Genomic DNA, 19,268 nt, shown 5'->3' on the forward strand with positions numbered 1-19,268 from the left:
TTTCGACTTTCAATTCATTGCCCTAGAGTTCCTTTTTCAGTGGTTTTTAATGATCGTAAACTGGCGCAAATGTGTGAACGTAAACTGACGAAAAACGATCGTAAACTAAAAAAACACATTTTTTGATTATTTTAAAATTTAAAAATAACAGATAAATAGAATTATTTATGAAGATAGGTTTATTAAATAGTATGAATAGTTTTTTTTACGCGTAAAACACAATATCTAGTTTCTAATGCAACATTATTTTAAGTTATGACATTTTAAAATCGAGACATCGACTAACTGATCGTAAACATTACAACGCGTGGGAGAACTCACAGGATGCCATCGGAGTATTTAGTGAGTATTTAGTTTTTGGAAAATCTACTCCGAAGGGGGTGAAAAACTGTAAATATGAAAGTTCTACACCGTTGAAGTTAGTGACTTGAAAATTTGGATTTTAGTTGTTTACAAGAAAGTAATGAATACGTGTTTCAGATTTTTCTGAAAATTTACCCTCAATCCCTTTATAAGGGGGGTGAAAGATTGTATGGGACTTGATACAATTTTCAAGATAAAAAGCTGAAAATTGGCACACTTACTTTTTGTAGTAAATAACAGTAATAGTAAATACAAAAAATGTTTAATTTACGTTTGTGTTTAATAAAAAACCGGGGCGTAAAACGTCATGGAAAATGGGACGGCACGCGTTGCAGAGAGCGGGAGTGAGAGTCGGAGCGGGAAATGGGAAGGAGACATATGTAGGAAACGGTACGGGATATCTACTTCACATTACATAGCAGGAAACGGGATTGGACAAGTTTGCGGGACGAGACACGCAGCGGGAAACAGAAAATTGAACTAAAGATGAGAAAAAATGCGAATTTGAATCATATATGTTTACCAGTCTTACTGAGTACGTGATAAAAAAATTACTGAGATTTTGTTATGAAATTCACGCGGGCGAAGCCGCGGGCAATAGCTAGTATGAAATAAGGTTTTTCTGATTTGCACATGCAACATGCAGGATATTTTTCATCCCGAAATAATACAATTGAAAAAAAAAACGGTCAAGTGCGAGTTAGACTCGCGCACCGAGGTTTACGTACAAAATTTTAAAGATTCGCGGGCGTATAAAATAAATGCTATTTTGTACGCTAATGTTATGCTACTTTAAATTTCATGATTCTAGGTCGTCGGGAAGTACCCTGTAGGTTTTGATTTCTTTGTGAAATCGCAAAATGCACTGATTTTGTATGGTATAAATTACAAATATAACTTTTTTCTGTGATGTAATTATAAATTACCAATTTTCAGATTTTTTCCTATATTAGTACGGTACCTATGCCCCAACTTTTTTTGGTTTGGTTTTGATTCCCTTCTGAAATCGTAAAATGTCGCATATGCGACATAAACGGTCATATTTTTTGATCGCGTTCACATATAAGTTCGATTTTTTTTTGCGACAAACGGACAGCAGACAGACAGACGGACAACGAAGTGATCCTATAGGTAAAGGTTCCGTTTTTACCTTTTCGAGGTACGGAACCCAAAAAACTACCTACTAACTAGATCTCGTTCAAACCAATTTTCGATCCAACTTTATATAGTAATGTACATCATATATTTTTTGTGTTTTATCATTCTCTTATTTTAGGGGGAATTCGAAGTTACAGGGGGGGGGGACACATTTTACCTACCGCTTTGAAAGTGTCTCTCGCACAAACTACCTATTCAGTTATAGACAGACAGACAGACCATTCCCTTTTTGCCATTCGGCTACGGAACCCAAAAAATACGAATTTGAATCATACCAGATAATTTACGAGTCTTACAGAATACGCGATAAAAGAATGACCGAGATTTTACTTCATTACTGTTAAGGTATCAAATTCACGCGGGCGAAACCGCGGGGTGAACCGCCAGTCAGTTTGCTGTCCCTTCTCCTACTGCACGCACGGATTCTCATGCGGTTTTCTCCAATAGATAGGTAGTGTAATTCCTGAGGAAAGTTTAAATGTATAATTATGTTTTTACCCGAGCGAAGCCGGGACGGGGCGCAAGTCACTAAATATATTTTTAGTAAAATAGAGTTGTTTTAAGTGGTCGGCTCGGGGCTCGCGGCTGCGCTAGCGACTGTTATAAATAGAGTTGTTATCACACGCGGGAAGCCCGCATTGGACATGGCGCTGGATCTGTAGTAGGTACCTACAGTTGACACTCATTAACTAGTGGCTCTGTGAGAGCTTGTAGTGATAGAAAGCACACAATTTTATGTATATCCAGATATACTAAAAATATGATAATGTTCAAAATTTTACTTATTACTTTTTAGTTATGAAATTTTATAAAATTTTGGTAAAGTAGACTTGGCATAGAAACAATTGTTATATTAACATAATTACCAAAAAAAAATCAAAATACTTATAGTTACTTTAAGAAAAACGTATAAAATAAACTTCAAAATATCGGTCAATAAAATCGTATCATACGATGTGCTTTGAAGAAAAATGAAGGACAGGGGTGTGCCGGTGCAGTTGATAAACCTTTTCAGGTTGCAGGCTGGGGGGTGTTCATGTGAATAACATTAGCTACGCGGACGGTATGGTGCTGCTGGGACCGACTGTGGGTTCGATTGGACATCGCAAAAAAAGCGAATACTTTGTCTTCAAGGCCCCTGGTAATTGTCCTGAACATATCTCCCCCGTGTTAAATGGGGTAAAATTGACACGTGTAGATCAGTTTAGATACCTGGGTCATATACAGTAAGGACGACAATATCTGAAGGACGATGCTGATAGCGCAGGTCACTGGCGATTCGTGGCAATATGCTTTAGAGGAACATTTACCGGTGGAATTCGAACTCTAGACTCTCGGACCGAGCAGGACTAGTAGCAGTTCACAAAGGTTAACAACCCCGACTATTCTTCTTTTAACAAAGTTGGTGAAAATATCCATCTATGTATACCTAGTATGGATATATAATAGAAAAAAAATCCTTTGTTATTTCGTTGTCATTGTCAAACACAAACTCGTCGTAAGAGAAATACAATCTAAAGGCGCTTAGGACCTTTGGGCCATCTCCGCCAAAAAATGGCTCGACTATCGATTTTCATATTTTTATCTTCGCAGGAATCGAATCAGAAATGCGACCTCTAGAGGAGACTATATAGGTAGGTACTTCGTGGGTTTAGCCCATTTGATAAAATATGTTTATACTTTTATAGTTAGTTTATGAGTTAATTGAATGATATCACTAAAATAAATGATATTCATTGAAATAAAGGTCATTGGAAGAATAGACAAAGGTAAATCCCCCGTAACGCGCGTGCGGTGTTTACAGCTCCCAGTGGGCCCGGCTTTGGCTCGCGGCTAACAAGTTGACTTAACAGTGTCTTACTGTACAAATCAGTAGTATATTTATATTAGGTAAATATTCATATGGATGAAACCTCAAAACAAACTTAATTGGGGAGATTATGGGTCGTTGGTTGGTCTTCAGTGCGAGTTTATTAATTTACCGAGGACAACGCACTGCCGCCGTGCAGTTCTGTCGTATAAATCCATGCTAAAATTATAAATGCGAAAGTATGTCTGTCTGTTTCTAAGCTCTCTCTTTTCTTTGTTACACGCAAAATCTATCATTCAATCGCTCCAGGTCATAACCTGAAATAACACACTTTACTTTTACCCCGAAATTAGTAATCTTAATGCGCAAGTTTATGAGGAAGTATGTGTGTATGTCTGTTACTATTTCACGCAAAATCTACTGGACGGATTGTTATGAAATTTGGTCCACAGGTAAAATATAAACTGGTATAATACATAGGGTACATTTATCTCGAAGTTCCCACGGGAGTGAAGCCCCGGAGCGCAGCTAATAGGTACTCAATATGTACGAAATATTTTGAGGAAAAAAAATCGTAATATCTAAATTAAATTTTAAAACTAAAACTGTACAACGTTATTTATCAAATGAACGTTCAGTAATATAAACGATCTTCCTGTTCCAATTCGAGTGACAATAAAATGCAATGATATAAATGTTTACAAATTAGATATTAATTCAACTTTAACTTCAATTATAACATGACTTCATGATAATAACTTGAAGATAAATCTTAATAAAACCAACATCATACATTTAGTCAAAGACCGCAAAATAGAGAAAGTTTTATAGTCGAATATCAAGGACAAATTTTGAATAAAGTTACGTCGACAACAGACTGATGAAATGTGCAAAAAACTTTGCAGTTCCGCGTATATTTTATTTAAGTTATCAAATAAATTAGAAACGAAATCCCTTCTTACTGCATGTCACGGTTTAGTTAAATCAGTTCTTAGATACGGAATAATTTTCTAGAGAAATTCTACAGACAAGGATGTAAAAAAGTTATATTCGCGCAATGTTTGGTTTACAAAGTATTGACAGTTGTCAGTCGCTTTTTAACAACATAAAATTCGAACACTTCCTTCAGTTTACTTATAATTTGAACGTTTTTTTAATGATGGACTCAGATAAAAATTGAGTTAATTTACTTACTTTTATGTAGGTATTTGATTTTGTTTTGCGGGATATGCTATCATCCCATCCCATCAAATAAATAATCTTTGTCTTTGTCTCTATGGTATGTGTTTGTGTATAGTGAGTGAGTAGATAGACAGACACATAGGATAATTTTCCGACTAGTTTTTCTCTACAAAATTCTCGTGTACTTACCGCACTCCGAAACCATAGATATGTCTTTTACCTATATCCGAACCGGCTTGACTGATTTTGAAGTTTTATACGAGTATAGTACATACTCAGTAGGTCTGAGCATAGATTGTTATCTATTTTTATTGATACAGTGGCGAGAACCCCGAAGCCTTTTAGGAAACCAAATTTCTTTATATGTATATAACTACACATATTTATGTATGTATATTAGTTATACTTATGTATGAATGTATTTTTGCACTAAAATAAATAAATAAATGTATGGATGGAGATGGATATGCTTTGTGTGATAACGGGAAATAAGCTATACATTGTAGGGTAGGTACCTACCTATTATAGGTTGACGTAAGTAAGAAAGTACGACCCAATCTGATCATTTCATATTGAAATAGAGACAGTAATATCAATCACATCTTCATCTCTTATAGGGTGATACACAAAGTCAAGAATCAGGTATGAAATAGGTATATTACATTGATTTTTATATATTTTTTAATGTATAAGTATGTGATCCACTCTCCTCTGGTATTTATATATGCGACCAAAGCAGATATTAGTCACCAAGAAACCTAGCTTTCTCTGTCTACGGTTAGTCAGGTATACACTATTCTGAGTTAATCCCCACATCGAGTGGCGCAATGTTATCAACTACGCAATCTCTTTTTTTCAAACTTGGCAATAATTGTATTGAGGCGCTGCCTCTTCTCAGACCTTTTTATAAAACTAGAAAATGAGATGAGAATACGAGAGGAGCTTTAAAGCAAATTTAAAAAACATATATGATTTGCTTTAGTGGTTCAATGATTGGTAGGCCATAAAATCTGAATATTTGATTTGGCTGTCGGCAACACTGCAAACCATTCGACAAAGTCAAGTGTAATGCTATTTACCCTGAGGAACGCATTGCAGTGCATACACTTTGAACACGTAGTCCTCGTGAGTGCAGAGAGTGATTAATTAGATTAAAGTTTGTAATCGTACTAGGATTTTAATCCTTCGTAGTTAATTACTAGCTTTATTTCGCACAACAACAACAATTTTCGTATAAGGCAAGTGGATGATTACATTATTATTTTAGCACTTCGTCTGAGAATAATTTCGAGTTGCTTTTATTACATTATTACACTAAGTAATACAGGGAACCTCCCGACCCGGCCCACGACGCCACCACCAGATTGACCATTTGAGTGAGCATGACACACTCGATTCCCATGACTTCATAATTACAAATCTTATTCGTCGAAATAGAAGTATAATTCAGACACTTGAAGATCACAAATCACATACATGTTTTACAAATAAAATGTCTCAATATATGAATTATTATAATAAAAATAAAAATTTTAAATACAAAATGAAATAAAAAATATATATTTTTATATAGATGTAAATTTGATTTGACAAAAATAAGCACATCAAAGATATACTGAGATACAACAGTGAGGATGTTAATTGATTTGAAGAGTTCTTGAAGAGAATCTCGAGGTTTTAATCCGTAAATATTTTTTTTCCTATCTCAGCTGCATTACCCCAAACTAATAGTCCGTAGGACATAATGCTATGAAAGTAACTGAAATACACAAGTCTAGCTGTATCTATAAATAAATAAAAAATAAATAAATATATTAGGACAAATCACACAGATTGAGCTAGCCCCTAAGTAAGTTCGAGACTTGTGTTATGGGATACTAACTCAACGATACTATATTTTATAACAATTACATATATAGATAAACATCCAAGACCCGGATCAATCAGAAAAAGATAATTTTCCATCATGACCCGACCGGGGATCGAACCCAGGACCTCTCGGTGATTTCAATATGTTTATCCCACTTTAATTTGTCGTCCACAGTGATGCCCAGGAACTTAGTACTATGTACCCATTCTAGAGCTTTACCATTTACTGTTAAAGGTATAACGTATATAGGTATAACTGTATAGAGAGAATTTAATACATTGTGTCTTCTCTGTAAGTTGTTGGTTGTAAACCAGATAAGCACTACAGACATGCTATTACTTATAAAGTTATAGTTTTCACTTTTTCTATCGACTTTATATAAATGGACGTATCGTCCGCAAATAGAACTACTTCGAATAAATGTTGGGCAAGGCATGGGAGGTCGTTTATATAAACCAAAAATAAAACAGGTGCACGGTCGGAAGTTGTTTTGTTAATTTCTACTCTCTGTGTTCTATTATCTAGGTAGGACGAAAGAACACTGAGAGCCGCGCCAGTAACTCTATAGTGTTGAAGTTTATTTTTGAGTAGGTATACTTTGATCTACCACGTGAGTTTGTATAATAATCTGACTAAATGTATACACCTAGTTGTTTTCACCAATTACTCCATCATCATAAACAAAAACTGCACTCTACTTATAGTTGAGAAATTTATTACTAATGTCTAGAATTGAGAAGGCAATGGCAAACCACTCCATTATTATAGCTGTTTTCCCGCGGCCTCGCCCGCCTAAATGCCCTCGGGAACAGTGTTTTCTTCGTAATCAAATAGGATTGGGATAGTTGAATTAAAATATCCATAGCGTATTTAAAATACACACAGCGCCATCTAGTGCTATTACAAAGATTTTTTATTAGCATTTAGCGCCACCTTAAAATACATACAGCGCCATCTTGTGTTTTTATATATTTGGCACAAAGAATATAGCTTTTATGTAAATCCCACGGGAACAATAGTTTTTTCCAGGTTGAAAGGGGTAGGTAACAAACAAACATACTAACATACTTTCACATTTGTAATATTAGTTGGGATTGGGATGTATGTGTTTATTCGATCGGATCCTTCCGACTCTTATTTTATTTATTATAAAAATGTACAAACAGTGGACTTAGGGCCATATGGCATTCTCGACTAGTTTCATTCCACTTAATGACTACGATACGACCCTCAGCCTAAACTGCACGATGAACTTGTCCCCGTACTTATTCCTATAAGATAAGAAAGAATTTAAAATACAAGTCTTAATAACAGTTTTCTTTCCAGATAAGATGAACATTCTGTCTGCGACAGCCGACTATACGCCCGTGGTGGGGGCCTACAAGGGGATCTTGCACTACGCCCACGACGACAAGCAGGCGGGCGACCGGGCTCTAAAACGCAACGCCATGTCCTCGGCGGCGCTGACGGGGGCCTACGTGGGGGTGGTGGCGGGGGGGCCGCTGGGGGCCGCCGTGGGGTCTGTGGTCGGCGGCGCATTCGGCGCCGTCTTGACCTCGGACTCGTCTGACAGTAAAAGGAAGTGATAAAGGCACATTTTTCTAATTGTAATATTTTAATAAAACAGTGGAAAACAATGTTATTTTATTTTCCCCAAAATCACACGTGTACGAGTACATTAATTATTACGATTTAGCACGTAACGTGTGTGTCCATGGCAAAAACAAAAACGTTACACCACTAAGTATTTATGTACCTACGTAATTGAATGTTAACGCTGTCCATTTTGTTATTTTCGTCATGTAAATGTAGTGAGGTTTTATTTCACGGGTAGGAGGTACGATATCTATCTGGGCGAATATCATAATATGAACGTGGCTTTATGGTATAGGTAAACGTCGCTTTACATAATATGAAGTTATAGTATTTATGAGTAGCAATATTCATGTGTTTGAACAAGTTTGTAGTGGCTGCTCAAACAATGTAACAGTCTATTTGCGCTGGCACCAAAGTAAACAGCCTGCCTAATGATACAAGAAATACCACATGTTTCAAGGCATTTAAGAAAAATATGCTATATTTCCTTATACTAAAGCCTACTATTCAATAAATGAATTCCATGATCAAGAAATAATTAAAATTTATTTTTGTAACAATGTAAATATTTTTACACATGTTACGTGTGTGGATATCGCTAGGATCGCTGATAAGTACATCCATGGAACACATCGCATGATTCAGAGCACCGGCCGTGCCGTGTCGCAACCCATCTCATGCACCTTATTTATTGCGATTCATTTGTACATCAGTTCTTAACACTAGGCACACTGTTTATAATAGGTACTTACCTTCAATATAAACTATGCCGCAAATTAAAAAAAATAGTTATGTTTTTTAAGAAATATTAATTTGACCTTATTATAAATTAAATGAAAACTAATGAATATGACTTTAAATAACTTGTTAATGCACGTACTGTACATTCCTTACTTATTGACGTGACAACGTCTTAAATTAGGTTGCGGCTGGGAGTCACTTATGAAAAAGTGTAACGCCCGGTAACGTTACGATGAGTCACCGAACGAGAGAGAGGCCCGCCGAATGCCTTGCGTCTCTCTCCCACTCAACTATGATCGGTCTGCCGCGCGCGTAAAAAGACGTTGTCACGTAAAATCTTCGCCCGTAAAACCGACTTTACAGGCAACCATTTTTTTATTTTTTGTTAATTTTTGTGAACACGTGTTCACGAAATAGATTTGATTCCATTTGAAAATTATTTAGGTACTACCCGATTAAAATAACTTAATACTTTTTGATTACCCTTGTTATAGCTTTATCGATATTTTAAATATGACTTGAACCTTTTTAAGTTGGTAGGTAAACGTAAGTACTTATTTTAAGTTAAAATATGTTTTGTCTCTATGTATATCATACAACATTTTATGAACAAGAGGGGTGATCTATATATTAAAGTGAAAAACACTCACTCACGTATCACGAAATCTCGAAAACTACAGAGCTCATGAAGATGAAATTTGGCAGGAAAGTAGATTGTGACTAGGAGACGTTCGCTAAGAAAGGATTTTTCGAAAATCCATCCCTAAGGGGGTAATAGGGGTCGCAAGTTTGTATGAAACGTCATTTATAAAGTAAGACGCATGACATTTTTTATTTAAATTTGTAATTGGTAAAAAATAATAATGCATTAATTAGATTATGATTTTCAAATTTACATCCACATGAAATAAGGGTTGCAAGTTTGTATGGAATTTCATCATTTTTGAAGTCAACGAAACTTGAAATTTAAGATAAAAACTGGTAATTAGTATAATATAAGAATGCAATAACTAGATTTTGGAATCTCTAGGGGAATGATGTAGGGGTGGAAATTTATGCGAAACTTGATTATTTGAAGAGAGGTCCATGAAATGTTCGGCTCGCGTTACGGGAAACAAGAGTGGGACACGTAGCGGGAAATGGGATGGGGCACGTTGCATAAATCGTAGCGAGAAACGGGAAATTGAACATAAGATGACAAAAATACGAATTTGAGTCTTAGAATACGCGATAAAACAAGGATGGATGAAAAAACTTTCCAAAATTCGATTTTATTTCTATGGAATACCTGGTTATTCCTAAAACAACAGGAAATCGGGTTTGAATATTGTAAAGAGAAATGTGGATGACGGAATCAATTAATTGATGAAGAACATTGTAATAATACAAACAAACCAATGGTAATAATTGCGAATAATAGTTAATAAAACTAAAAAATATAGACAAACATTTATTTTTGGAATACATTCATATTACACATTTATTTTATTTTGTTGTTTTTAGCCGAATCGACCAACGCTTTACCAGCCGCGCCCCCCGCCACATAACCAGCGATGGCCCCCGCCGGCCCCCCTGCGAGCCCGCCTCCGAGGACCCCGGCCAAACAGCTCGTGGCCTTGGTAGACCTCTCAAAGGAGCGTTCTGCCGCCTCGCTGTCGCCGCTGAGCTGGTGGGCCACCATTTTCACTTGGCCTACCCCCGGAATATTGTCCAGGATGTTGGAAAAAAGATCCATCTTGTTTTTACTGAAACAAAAAAGACTTGCTTAAATGTATGTACGAATGTATGTTTGAAACGCGATAACTTTCAAACCGTTGGTCAGTTTTTGATGAAATTTAAAAGGTCTAGTAGCTGCCACGACAGTGTCCCTTTCGCCTCGCATGACGTCCACTATCATATTCATATTCGGGCAATACGAAATTCCTGATCTCTTTCAGCCAACTCGTTGTACAGTACCTGCCCTTATTTCACTTAATATCGTTAAAATTATGATTAACTTTTCCGTATACGTACATAAGTATAATATGTAAAAACAATATCAATAGCACCACGAATCCACTCGTAAGCCACTGTACAAACTCTGCTTTTATAATGCAAACTGCAAAAAGTTGCCCCTTGCTTTTATACTACACGTCAAATAAACTGCGGACTCTATATTTAGCTTCCCAATATCTGAGTGAATCCCCTTCGAGTTTGAGAGTGTTGCCAGCTACATAATCAAATTCTAATTAAATAAAACGGTCAAGTGTGAGTTGGACTCGCGCCCCGGAGTTTGAGTATTTCTATACCTCAACAGAAAATGCTCATCATGATCAGGCTGAACAATTTTTGTGAAGGCGTCATTTCTATATTTCGTATAGTCTAGCTGAACCGTCATGGTTCTCCAACAGATGTTCTAATTTTCAAAATAATTTATACCTTATATGTTGCCCAGGCTTAATATGTAGCTATATAACAAAAACGTTTCATTCGAGTCCGTCCAGTACCTTCAGAGAGAAGCATAATCATACATACAGACAGACATTTTTTTTGCTTTCTATTAATCGTTTTAAGGGTCTCTCTATCCATTTCAGTCAAAAATACTAGATAGATGGATAGAAATGTTTATTTGTTTATGTGTGTTCCATACTAAATGTAAATAAAATACACACAAATACTAAAATATTTTTACTGTTTAATTACTATTATATTAATTATATGTATAAATAAAACACAGTCCTCTACCGCGTCTATCTGTCTGTCAGTCTGTTCGCGATAAACTCAAAAACTACTGCACGGATTTTCAAGCGGTTTTCACCAAGGTTTGGGGTATATTTTATTATGTTCTTGCCGGGACATATGAATGTATGAATGCATGTGACCCTAACATCTCGCGTGATGCGACCCGTAGTGGATCAGATTATATGCAGTTTGAGTTGATAACTACAGTCTGGACTTCGTCCACAGGAGTAGAGCCAGGGATTCCCTAATGTTTTGTAATGATAATATTCTGGTTTCCCGTTCGATTCTAAAATGTTTCATCTCATTAATGTTTTCATATGTCACACATGTTTTTTTTAAAGTACCTACCTAATTTTTAATGTTTATTATAATAAAAACATTCAAAAGGCTATGCCCCATTACTCCGTCGCGCTCTTTCGCTTGGACATCTCCGTACGCACCTATTTGACGACCTCGGTGGCGCAGAGGTATAGTGGTTGCCTCTAAACTGAGATTTCCCGGGTTCGATCCCCGGTCGGGTTATCATGGAAAAATTATCTTTTTCTGATTGGCCCGGATCTCGGATGTTTATCTATATAGGTATGTATTTGTTATAAAAATATAGTATCGTTGAGTTAGTATCTCATAACACAAGTCTCGAACTTACTTTGGGGCTAGCTCAATCTGTGTGATTTGTCCTAATATATCTATTTATTTATACAAGTTTGATTTTTTTTATTCATACATATACAACGGAGCACGACGGGCCTGCGACGCGGTGCTTCGTCGCACCAGGGCGCGACTGAGCAATGGAGCATGGCTCTAAAATGGACTTTGTGTGCCATATTCCAGACCCGATGCCGTACTTAGATATAGTGAGCTAGGTACTTATTTATAACTTGAGATTCATCCTTTACCCAATTGAATAAATCCTTGCTCCAGACGTGAGTTACGGACTGAAAGACCATATTTTTAATGTGTATTTTTATTATTTGTAAAATGTATATACCTACATTTAATATACGGATAAAATTAACAATATTACCTTTTCTATATATATTTATATATCTATACATAGATAAAGGCTGTCTTATCTTCATGAGCATTGCTCATAAATAGTCGCCGTGGAGCATCTCAATTCATGGGAAATGACAGACATGGCAACTATTTTGGTACGAAATCATCGCAGTTACCTACAGAACTTCAATAAAATATCACTTGGCAATATTGAAATCTCTGCAATAGAATTGACTGACCGCAATAAGTATTATGCATTACTGTAGCGGGAAATGGGATGGGGCGCGTTGCGTTAATCGTAGCGAGAAACGAGGAATCGAACTTAAGATGACAAAAATACGAATTTGAGCCTTGAATATGCGATAAAACAATAACTGGTCGTCAAGGATGGATGAAAAAACTTTCCAAAATTCGAATTTATTTCTATGGAATACCTGGTTATTCCTAAAACAACAGGAAATCGGGTTTGAATATTGTAAAGAGAAATGTGGATGACGGAATCAATTAATTGATGAAGAACATTGTAATAATACAAACAAACCAATGGTAATATTTGCGAATAATAGTTAATAAAACTAAAAAATATAGACAAACATTTATTTTTGGAATACATTCATATTACACATTTATTTTATTTTGTTGTTTTTAGTCGAATCGACCAACGCGTCACCAGCCGCGCCCCCCGCCACATAACCAGCGATGGCCCCCGCCGGCCCCCCTGCGATCCCGCCTCCGAGGACCCCGGCCAAACTGCTCGTGGCCTTGGTAGACCTCTCAAAGGAGCGTTCTGCCGCCTCGCTGTCGCCGCTGAGCTGGTGGGCCACCATTTTCACTTGGCCTACCACCGGAATATTGTCCAGGATGTTGGAAAAAAGATCCATCTTGTTTTTACTGAAACAAAAAAGACTTGCTTAAATGTATGTACGAATGTATGTTTGAAACGCGATAACTTTCAAACCGTTGGTCAGTTTTTGATGAAATTTAAAAGGTCTAGTAGCTGCCACGACAGTGTCCCTTTCGCCTCGCATGACGTCCACTATCATATTCATATTCGGGCAATACGAAATTCCTGATCTCTTTCAGCCAACTCGTTGTACAGTACCTGCCCTTATTTCACTTAATTAATATCGTTAAAATTATGATTAACTTTTCCGTATACGTACATAAGTATAATATGTAAAAACAATATCAATAGCACCACGAATCCACTCGTAAGCCACTGTACAAACTCTGCTTTTATAATGCAAACTGCAAAAAGTTGCCCCTTGCTTTTATACTACACGTCAAATAAACTGCGGACTCTATATTTAGCTTCCCAATATCTGAGTGAATCCCCTTCGAGTTTGAGAGTGTTGCCAGCTACATAATCAAATTCTAATTAAATAAAACGGTCAAGTGTGAGTTGGACTCGCGCCCCGGAGTTTGAGTATTTCTATACCTCAACAGAAAATGCTCATCATGATCAGGCTGAACAATTTTTGTGAAGGCGTCATTTCTATATTTCGTATAGTCTAGCTGAACCGTCATGGTTCTCCAACAGATGTTCTAATTTTCAAAATAATTTATACCTTATATGTTGCCCAGGCTTAATATGTAGCTATATAACAAAAACGTTTCATTCGAGTCCGTCCAGTACCTTCAGAGAGAAGCATAATCATACATACAGACAGACATTTTTTTTGCTTTCTATTAATCGTTTTAAGGGTCTCTCTATCCATTTCAGTCAAAAATACTAGATAGATGGATAGAAATGTTTATTTGTTTATGTGTGTTCCATACTAAATGTAAATAAAATACACACAAATACTAAAATATTTTTACTGTTTAATTACTATTATATTAATTATATGTATAAATAAAACACAGTCCTCTACCGCGTCTATCTGTCTGTCAGTCTGTTCGCGATAAACTCAAAAACTACTGCACGGATTTTCAAGCGGTTTTCACCAAGGTTTGGGGTATATTTTATTATGTTCTTGCCGGGACATATGAATGTATGAATGCATGTGACCCTAACATCTCGCGTGATGCGACCCGTAGTGGATCAGATTATATGCAGTTTGAGTTGATACAGTCTGGACTTCGTCCACAGGAGTAGAGCCAGGGATTCCCTAATGTTTTGTAATGATAATATTCTGGTTTCCCGTTCGATTCTAAAATGTTTCATCTCATTAATGTTTTCATATGTCACACATGTTTTTTTTAAAGTACCTACCTAATTTTTAATGTTTATTATAATAAAAACATTCAAAAGGCTATGCCCCATTACTCCGTCGCGCTCTTTCGCTTGGACATCTCCGTACGCACCTATTTGACGACCTCGGTGGCGCAGAGGTATAGTGGTTGCCTCTAAACTGAGATTTCCCGGGTTCGATCCCCGGTCGGGTTATCATGGAAAAATTATCTTTTTCTGATTGGCCCGGATCTCGGATGTTTATCTATATAGGTATGTATTTGTTATAAAAATATAGTATCGTTGAGTTAGTATCTCATAACACAAGTCTCGAACTTACTTTGGGGCTAGCTCAATCTGTGTGATTTGTCCTAATATATCTATTTATTTATACAAGTTTGATTTTTTTTATTCATACATATACAACGGAGCACGACGGGCCTGCGACGCGGTGCTTCGTCGCACCAGGGCGCGACTGAGCAATGGAGCATGGCTCTAAAATGGACTTTGTGTGCCATATTCCAGACCCGATGCCGTACTTAGATATAGTGAGCTAGGTACTTATTTATAACTTGAGATTCATCCTTTACCCAATTGAATAAATCCTTGCTCCAGACGTGAGTTACGGACTGAAAGACCATATTTTTAATGTGTATTTTTATTATTTGTAAAATGTATATACCTACATTTAATATACGGATAAAATTAACAATATTACCTTTTCTATATATATTTATATATCTATACATAGATAAAGGCTGTCTTATCTTCATGAGCATTGCTCATAAATAGTCGCCGTGGAGCATCTCAATTCATGGGAAATGACAGACATGGCAACTATTTTGGTACGAAATCATCGCAGTTACCTACAGAACTTCAATAAAATATCACTTGGCAATATTGAAATCTCTGCAATAGAATTGACTGACCGCAATAAGTATTATGCATTACTGTAGCGGGAAATGGGATGGGGCGCGTTGCGTAAATCGTAGCGAGAAACGAGGAATCGAACTTAAGATGACAAAAATACGAATTTGAGCCTTGAATATGCGATAAAACAATAACTGGTCGTCAAGGATGGATGAAAAAACTTTCCAAAATTCGAATTTATTTCTATGGAATACCTGGTTATTCCTAAAACAACAGGAAATCGGGTTTGAATATTGTAAAGAGAAATGTGGATGACGGAATCAATTAATTGATGAAGAACATTGTAATAATACAAACAAACCAATGGTAATATTTGCGAATAATAGTTAATAAAACTAAAAAATATAGACAAACATTTATTTTTGGAATACATTCATATTACACATTTATTTTATTTTGTTGTTTTTAGCCGAATCGACCAACGCGTCACCAGCCGCGCCCCCCGCCACATAACCAGCGATGGCCCCCGCCGGCCCCCCTGCGATCCCGCCTCCGAGGACCCCGGCCAAACTGCTCGTGGCCTTGGTAGACCTCTCAAAGGAGCGTTCTGCCGCCTCGCTGTCGCCGCTGAGCTGGTGGGCCACCATTTTCACTTGGCCTACCACCGGAATATTGTCCAGGATGTTGGAAAAAAGATCCATCTTGTTTTTACTGAAACAAAAAAGACTTGCTTAAATGTATGTACGAATGTATGTTTGAAACGCGATAACTTTCAAACCGTTGGTCAGTTTTTGATGAAATTTAAAAGGTCTAGTAGCTGCCACGACAGTGTCCCTTTCGCCTCGCATGACGTCCACTATCATATTCATATTCGGGCAATACGAAATTCCTGATCTCTTTCAGCCAACTCGTTGTACAGTACCTGCCCTTATTTCACTTAATTAATATCGTTAAAATTATGATTAACTTTTCCGTATACGTACATAAGTATAATATGTAAAAACAATATCAATAGCACCACGAATCCACTCGTAAGCCACTGTACAAACTCTGCTTTTATAATGCAAACTGCAAAAAGTTGCCCCTTGCTTTTATACTACACGTCAAATAAACTGCGGACTCTATATTTAGCTTCCCAATATCTGAGTGAATCCCCTTCGAGTTTGAGAGTGTTGCCAGCTACATAATCAAATTCTAATTAAATAAAACGGTCAAGTGTGAGTTGGACTCGCGCCCCGGAGTTTGAGTATTTCTATACCTCAACAGAAAATGCTCATCATGATCAGGCTGAACAATTTTTGTGAAGGCGTCATTTCTATATTTCGTATAGTCTAGCTGAACCGTCATGGTTCTCCAACAGATGTTCTAATTTTCAAAATAATTTATACCTTATATGTTGCCCAGGCTTAATATGTAGCTATATAACAAAAACGTTTCATTCGAGTCCGTCCAGTACCTTCAGAGAGAAGCATAATCATACATACAGACAGACATTTTTTTTGCTTTCTATTAATCGTTTTAAGGGTCTCTCCATCCATTTCAGTCAAAAATACTAGATAGATGGATAGAAATGTTTATTTGTTTATGTGTGTTCCATACTAAATGTAAATAAAATACACACAAATACTAAAGTATTTTTACTGTTTTATTATATTAATTATATGTATAAATAAAACACAGTCCTCTACCGCGTCTATCTATCTGTCAGTCTGTTCGCGATAAACTCAAAAACTACTGCACGGATTTTCAAGCGGTTTTCACCAAGGTTTGGGGTATATTTTATTATGTTCTTGCCGGGACATATGAATGTATGAATGCATGTGACCCTAACATCTCGCGTGATGCGACCCGTAGTGGATCAGATTATATGCAGTTTGAGTTGATACAGTCTGGACTTCGTCCACAGGAGTAGAGCCAGGGATTCCCTAATGTTTTGTAATGATAATATTCTGGTTTCCCGTTCGATTCTAAAATGTTTCATCTCATTAATGTTTTCATATGTCACACATGTTTTTTTTAAAGTACCTACCTAATTTTTAATGTTTATTATAATAAAAACATTCAAAAGGCTATGCCCCATTACTCCGTCGCGCTCTTTCGCTTGGACATCTCCGTACGCACCTATTTGACGACCTCGGTGGCGCAGAGGTATAGTGGTTGCCTCTAAACTGAGATTTCCCGGGTTCGATCCCCGGTCGGGTTATCATGGAAAAATTATCTTTTTCTGATTGGCCCGGATCTCGGATGTTTATCTATATATGTACTCGTATTTGTTATAAAAATATAGTATCGTTGAGTTAGTATCTCATAACACAAGTCTCGAACTTACTTTGGGGCTAGCTCAATCTGTGTGATTTGTCCTAATATATCTATTTATTTATACAAGTTTGATTTTTTTTATTCATACATATACAACGGAGCACGACGAATAAAATATCATTTGGCAATATTGAAATCTCTGCAATAGAATTAACTGACCGCAATAAGTATTATGCATGACATATCGTACTGCGACATATACATGTAAATAGATATATGTATAGATAGTTATAGAATGTAAAACGAGGGACTCCCGGTGGTACATTTTAAGAGTGTTGAACGCAAAACCCGAAGTAGTGCTATAATTTGGATATCTGTTACCACAAAGTGTCTGCATGCTTTTGAAGTTGTGACGTGAGCATTAGAAATAGCGAGGTAAATAAGTGGGTACATATTGGTGGGTTATATTTATAAGAATGTAAATAAGCAAATGTTGGATTCCCCTAAAAATATTTCGCAATCGTAAAACAAACTGTGATGTACATTAATTAACACAGTTATGTAACACAACCTTTGCGCGCGTTTTCGCCCGTGTGGTTTTCCCACGGGAACAGTTATTTTTCCGGGATGAAAGATACCCTACGTTCTTATCCATAGGTACATACAATTACATATACGCAAAATTTCAAGAATATTGGTTGAATAGATTGAGCGTGAAGAGGTAATTCAAAGAAACAAACATACTTTCGCATTTATAATAATTAGTTAGGATTGGAATAAAACTCACGGATAAAAATTATAAGACATATTATTTGATCGCGTTCACGTATAATTTTTCCAGCTGAAAGAGAGACGTAGACCTGGGTATTTGGTATAAATTTCAACTTGATACTAAAGCAATAATGATATTTTGTATTTTATTGTATAATATGAAATTGGGTCAATATTAAAACTTAAATTAATATATTAAAAAGCAGATAGAGAAAATCGTTCTGAAAATAACGTTTGACACGATAGGAAGTATACTACAGATAACTTGTAACAGTTTTTATATGAATACAACGAACATTACTAAAATTACCTTGTGCACTATACATACATACAATAAAACAGTAGAAAAAATATGCCTGTACATCCTACATCCATACTAATATTATAAAGCGTATCAGGACACTTGCGCGAAAAAAAAATGCGCGAAAGACACATGCGCGAAAGCCATTTGCGCACAGACACTTGCGCTGAAAGACGCTTGCACGCAGACTTTTGCGCGCAAAGACTTATGCGCGAAAGATATTTGCGCGCAAGACCCATGCGCGCAAGACCCATGCGCGTGATAGCCGTGTCTGAGTACAGCCCTATAACATAATGTAAACAAGTAGTGTAGAGAAAATAGAAATAAACAGTATTGGTTTGACCGCTCCTAAGCACTGACGTTTAATTTAACTTTACCCCTTCTATCATCAGAAGTGGGATACAACGAACCTATATCTACAATGAAAATAGCCCAGAAGAAGGTTTCGAGAGACTTA

At 36.5% G+C, this 19,268-nt stretch overlaps 4 long non-coding RNA genes across 4 annotated transcripts; 1 reads left to right on the forward strand and 3 right to left on the reverse strand.

The window, feature by feature from the left end:
- The first annotated feature begins 5,560 nt into the window (after nt 1–5,560).
- On the forward strand, nt 5,561–8,020 carry LOC135309769 (uncharacterized). Its single transcript, XR_010369974.1, has 2 exons — nt 5,561–5,751; nt 7,710–8,020. It is a non-coding gene; the product is annotated as an uncharacterized LOC135309769 (long non-coding RNA).
- A 2,137-nt stretch (nt 8,021–10,157) lies between these two features.
- LOC128671837 (uncharacterized) lies at nt 10,158–12,007 on the reverse strand. Its single transcript, XR_008404882.2, has 2 exons — nt 10,734–12,007; nt 10,158–10,465 (listed from the first exon to the last, which is right to left on the reverse strand). It is a non-coding gene; the product is annotated as an uncharacterized LOC128671837 (long non-coding RNA).
- A 1,013-nt stretch (nt 12,008–13,020) lies between these two features.
- LOC135309762 (uncharacterized) lies at nt 13,021–14,346 on the reverse strand. Its single transcript, XR_010369962.1, has 2 exons — nt 13,601–14,346; nt 13,021–13,328 (listed from the first exon to the last, which is right to left on the reverse strand). It is a non-coding gene; the product is annotated as an uncharacterized LOC135309762 (long non-coding RNA).
- Nucleotides 14,347–15,883: 1,537 nt separating this feature from the next.
- On the reverse strand, nt 15,884–17,086 carry LOC128671847 (uncharacterized). The gene is made up of 2 exons (XR_008404886.1): nt 16,464–17,086; nt 15,884–16,191 (listed from the first exon to the last, which is right to left on the reverse strand). It is a non-coding gene; the product is annotated as an uncharacterized LOC128671847 (long non-coding RNA).
- Nucleotides 17,087–19,268: the final 2,182 nt, after the last annotated feature.

Source organism: Plodia interpunctella, chromosome 8 (assembly GCF_027563975.2).
Source record: "Plodia interpunctella isolate USDA-ARS_2022_Savannah chromosome 8, ilPloInte3.2, whole genome shotgun sequence".
Taxonomy (NCBI): domain Eukaryota; kingdom Metazoa; phylum Arthropoda; class Insecta; order Lepidoptera; family Pyralidae; genus Plodia; species Plodia interpunctella.